The sequence below is a fragment of the Lepus europaeus genome, chromosome 20 (genome assembly GCF_033115175.1).
Source record: "Lepus europaeus isolate LE1 chromosome 20, mLepTim1.pri, whole genome shotgun sequence".
Classification (NCBI taxonomy): Eukaryota; Metazoa; Chordata; class Mammalia; order Lagomorpha; family Leporidae; genus Lepus; species Lepus europaeus.
In genome coordinates this window covers 4,523,722-4,529,619 of record NC_084846.1, presented here as the reverse complement: position 1 = coordinate 4,529,619, position 5,898 = coordinate 4,523,722, and positions in this window count along the sequence as shown.

Genomic DNA, 5,898 nt, shown 5'->3' with positions numbered 1-5,898 from the left:
TCATAGAGTTCTTCTCTACTCTGAGTTTGCATTGGTATAAGGTGGCCTGTAAAATGAGACAGGGCTTTCCCATACCTTTTAAAAGCATAAGTAGAATGAATGGACTATTCAGTCAGAAAGTTCTGATGTATTTTTAACTTTCAGAGGGGTTTAATAAAAATTAACCAATATATGCCCAAGACTGAATTATTTTTCAAAAACTTATTCTGAGCACTGGAAATGTTTGGTTGTGGGAACTCTGTGCAGATATTTAGAATGTTTGCCAAATTCTTGATACTGAGTATCTGAGAGGTAGTTTCTTTTTTGGGGGAACAAACTAGTCGTAAGCATTATTCACGGTTATTGTGCTGTTTTTCTATTTTATGGCATTTCCATAGATAACAAACAAGACATTAAACATGATCAATCTTACCCTTTCCATATTGATCATTTTCTCTTGCAGTGTCCCCTGCAGAGGTTTTGATCATTTAGTATAAATATAAATCTCCTGATCTGAAATAAGAAAAAAAATTAAGTTCTTTGAGAAATAAAAGACAGAAGGAAGGTGTTAGAAACACAAGGTCAATAGGTATACACTTTCAGGGCCAGCACTGTGGCCTAGCAGGTAAAGCCGCTGCTTGTAGTGCCCGCATCCCATATGGGCACTGGTTCAAGTCCCGGCTCCTCCACTTCTGATCCAGCTCTCTGCTATGGCCTGGGAAAGCAGTGCAAGATGGCCCAAATGCTTGGGCCCCTGTACCAGTGTGGAAGACCCGGAAGAAGTTCCTGGGTCCTGGCTTTGGACTGGTGGAGCTCCAGCTGGGGAGTGAACCAGTGGATGGAAGACCTCTCTCTTTCTCTTCTTCTGCCTCTCTGTAACTCTGTCTTTCAAATAAATAAATAAAAATATTTTTAAAAAGTATATATTTTCAAACATTAACTTGAAATAGGTTTTTAAAAATATTTTGAAAGTCAAGAGTTACAGAAAGAGAGGGAGACACAGAGACAGAGAACCTTCTATCTGTTGACTCATTCTCCAGATGGCTACAGTGGCCAATGCTGGGCCAGCCTGCAGCCAAGAGCTAGGAGCTGCATCCAGGTCTCCCACAGTGGATGACAGGGGCCCAAATACTTGAGCCATCTTCTGCTGTTTTTCCTAGGCCATTAGCAGGGAGCTGGATTGGAAGTGGAGCAGCTGGAACATCAACCAGTACTTATATGGGATGCTGATGTTGCAAGTGGCAGCTTTATCAGCTATATCAACTATACCACAATGTCAGCTCTGTTTTTTTTTTTTAATAAAAAAACAAATTTGGTTGTTTTATGAGTGTAGCAATAATAAGGTCTTGTGATCAAATTCATAAGTGATTTAGTAAAACATGAGTCTGTAAGTGTTATGTTAAGGTAGCTAGGTAGGTATCTAGCCTATGTGTGTAAGAGGGGCTAAAGAAAACAGGAAGAAAAGAATTCTTAAAGAAAATGAAATTTTGCGCAGTGTAAGGAGGAAACAAACCCTGAAGGCAGGCAGCAATTATACCTACAGTAATTGCTCTTGTCCTATAAACCTAGTATAATGGGTTTCAGCCCTTGCCCTGGGGGCAGCTCAGGGGAACCTCCCTGCCCTGCACCAAGGCAGGCTATTAAGCCCAGTAATAACAATTTGCTGATAAGGTCCTGGGAGGATTTTGGGAACTCCACATTCAGAAACCCCCCACCCACAATTTCCCAGAAGAAACTTGTCCATAAACCTCCAGTCTGACTGGGCTCTCATCTCTACCCTGAGATGCCTGCCTGGCCTGTCAGGTGTATTTCAGCGCTAGGCTCTCAGTCCTTTCCTGAGATGTCTGTCTGGTCTATGTGGTGTACTTTTCTTTATTGTTTTCCTTCATCAAACTTTGCTACCTCGCTTACCACTACTCTGTGTCTCACGACCAACTTCTCTCTTGCATGAAGACAAGAAACCCTGAGAAGCATCTTCTGAGAATGGCCACAACATTCTCAGAAACTACATCTCCAAAAGCTTCCTACTTAACATTTCTGAATGGACTACACATCTGTCATAGTGTTTCATAAAGAATCACATCCACCTTTTTCCTCACTTTGGAGTACTTTCTCCAGTGTCCTTAGCTCTTCTTTTTTGTTCTACCTGCTAAGTAAGACCAGGTCTGCATGGCTGGTGCCCTAATTTCAGGGAAAGGATAATGATGTAAGAGGAATGTGCAGGAGATAACAAACACTTCCATAAATGAGTGACCAAGATTCTGCTTGTAGGCACTCTGAAGTCCCTCAGATATAACTTGAGAATAAAAGGTTCAGACTAAAACCAATGAACCGATAAACCTTCACATGAGCCTAAAATGCAAACACTATATCTTTTACTGTGCGAGAGGATTGGCCATATTTCCCCCCCAAAATGCAGGCTTAGCCTTGTACACATACTTATGAAGCCCTAACTCTTTTATCCATAGAAAAAACACGGTGATTACAAGGAACAGATCTGTATTTTCACAAGGAAGTCATCTAAAACTCTGAAAGGGAGACAAAATTTGGCCTGCTTACCATTGCATTGCCTTTATTTACTTAAAATTAATGTTTTTTTAAAAAATGCTTATTTACTTACTTTTCATCTACTTGAAAGAATAAAAGAGAAAGAGACAGAGATAGGGATAGAGATCTTCCATGGTTTACTCTACCAGTGCTTATAAAAGCCAGGGCTGGGGTAGGTTGAAGCCTGGAAGTCCATCCAGGTCTCCCACATGGGTGAAAGGAGCCCAAGCCATCATCTGCTGCCTCCCAGGATACATTATCAGGAAGCTGGATTATAAGTAGAGTACCTGAGACTCAAATTGACACTCTGAGATGCAAGTGGTCAAAGTGGTAGCTTAACCTGCAGTGCCACAATGCCCATTCCATTGCTCTGTCTTTAACAAGTCCAGAGTCTAGTGTGGTAAGAAATATTTGTTTGAGAAAAAACTAACTGAAGGAACGGTACCCAGCCTTACCTACTGCAACCAGATTCTTACAGTTCTCCAGTATTTCATCTCATATGTTTCTTCGGGTTTGGTTCAGCAAAGTCCAGTCCTCCTGGGTAAAGTCCATGGCCACATCCTCAAAGGTTACCGAGTCCTGACCCATCACAAACATGCTAGCATCAGGCAAGCACCTTCTCCATCATGTTCACTGGAGAATGAGGGACTCACAGCCTTCACAGTGCTCACTACTCTTCTCCTTTCTTTCTGTACATGTTCACTAGCAATCTCATCTAATCACATGGCTTTAAGAACAACTTTTTCCACCTAACTGAATGCATCTCATGACAGATTTTGATTTCTTCTGGCCTTATTTTTCCTCCATGGACACAATTAACACAGTTCTGAACACATAACAGACACTGAATAAATGCTTCAATGACAGCACAAATGCTCTGAGAAGCACATGTTTCTTCTCTCCCTTCCCTTTGTTTATCACAGCAAAATGAAAGCATACAGTCGGCACAGATGAGGGTCACACTGAATTAGTAAATACTGGAATAATGGGCTCATTTCTCTATGTGATCTGTTCACCACACAGGAGAACTCTGACCTGAGGAAATTTTTACCAGAGATTCAGTTCCTCAGCAGGCTTTCTTTGCTTAAAGAAGCTCTGTTCCATTAGAAAAACTAACACACAACTACTAGGTAGCAAGCATATCATCCCATAGGAATATCAACTTCCTATTTAGCTGGGAATAATTTGTCAACCACCCAATCACTGTTCTTTCCTCTTCTAATTTTGGCACATGAGGACAGAAAAGGTCTTGAAACAGAGGTCCTGAGAAGAAGAAAGAAAACCCGAGGGCTCAGGCTGCCTAGTTCCTCTACTCATAAGACTGGGAGCCACTACATACTAAGATAGATTAATTCATATATATATATATATATATATATATATATATATATATATATATATAACGGTTAATTCAACAGGCCTGGGTCGCCCAAACTCTGTACTTTCCTGACAAAGATCTGTCTCCAGGACTGACCCTTGGCTCATGTGGGAGATGACCTCTGAGTCTATGAAATATTTTGCCTGATAAATGTGTTTTTGTATTCCTGAGGCTTTGGGCCACCCTGTACTAGTATATCAGAAGACCTTTCTCTCTGTCTCTCTGTCTCTAACTCTACCTGTCAAATAAATAAATAAAATATTTAAAAAAAGGCGTGGCCTCTGGCCTCTCTAAAAAAAAAAAAAAAAAAAGCCTGGTACTGGCACAAAAATATGGACCAATGGAACACAATTGAAAATCTAGAAATTAATTCATTTATCTACAACCAAGCAATCTTTGACAAATGATCTAAAAATCACTCCCTGGAGAAAGGACAATCTCTTTAACACATGGTATAGGGAAAATTGGATCTCTGCATGTAGAAGTATGAAACAAGACCCTTACCGTATTACACCCTATACAAAAACCAACTCATAACGGATAAATGATCTAAATCTACCACACGATACCATCAAATTACTAGAGGAAACACTGCAAGACATTGGCCTAAGACTTCTCAGATAAGAGCCCAGAAGCACAGTCAATACATACAAAAACAGACAAATGGGATTACGTCAAACTAAGGAGCTTTTGTGAGCAAAGGAAACACTAACTAGAGTGAAGACACACTGACAGAATGGCAGAAAATATTTGCAAACTATGCATCTGATAAAGGACTCACATCCAGCATATATAAGGAGCTGAAGAAACTCAACAACAAAACAAACAACTCAGCTAAGAAATGGATAAAGGATATGAACAGGCATTTTTAAAAGGATGAAATATGAATGGCCAACGGACACATGAAGAGCTGCTCAGGAGCACTAGCCATCAGGGAAATGCAAATAAAAATCCAATGAGGTTTCACTTCACCTCAGTTAGAATGGTTATCATTCAACAAATCAAAAAATGACAAACGTTGGTGAGACTGTGAAGAAAAAGGTATTCTGAGCCACTGTTTATGGGAATGTAAACTAGCACAACCATTACAGAAGACAGTATGGAGATTCCTCAGAAATCTGAAAATAGATCAACCATATGACCTAGGCAGCCCACTCCTGGGAATATACCCAAAGCAAATAAAAATCAGCGTATGAAAGAATTATCTGTATTCCCATGATTATAGCAGCTCAACTGACAATAGCTAAGATATGCAATCAACCCAGATGTCCATCAACTGATGACTAAAGAAAATTTAGTATACATACATGATGGAATACTACTCAGGCATAAAAACAAATGAAATACTGTCTTTGGCAACAAAATGGATACCAGTGGAAACCATTATATTTAATGAAATAAGACACTCAAAAAGACAAATATCATGTGTTTCCTGATTTGTGGTAGCTAATATATATAGCACAAAAAAACCCTTAACATATATGAGCAAAACTAACATCTTGTGATTTGATTCTTGGTTATAACCTTTGTCTATATTCCTGTGGAACGGTGGTCTCTCTACTTTTAACTTATAGAACTTTTTTGTTTTTTAGACAGGCAGCGTGGACAGTGAGAGAGAGAGAAAGGTCTTCCTTTACTGTTGGTTCACCCTCCAATGGCTGCTGCAGCTGGTGCACTGTGGCCAGCACAGCACGCTGATCCAAAGCCAGGAGCCAGGTGCTTCTCCTGGTCTCCCATGCAGGTGCGGGGCCTAAGGACTTGGGCCACAGCAGAGAGCTGGACTGGAAGATGGGCAACCGGGACAGAATCCAGTGCCCCGACCGGGATAGAACCTGGTGTGCTAGCGCCGCAGGCGGAGGATTAGCCTATTGAGCCGCGGCGCTGGCCAGAACTTTTTCTTAAAAGGGGAAGGAGGAGGGAGAGGGGACTACTTTGATTTGACTACTTTGATTTGACTACTTTGACTACTTTTTTCTTATTCACTGAACTTAGTT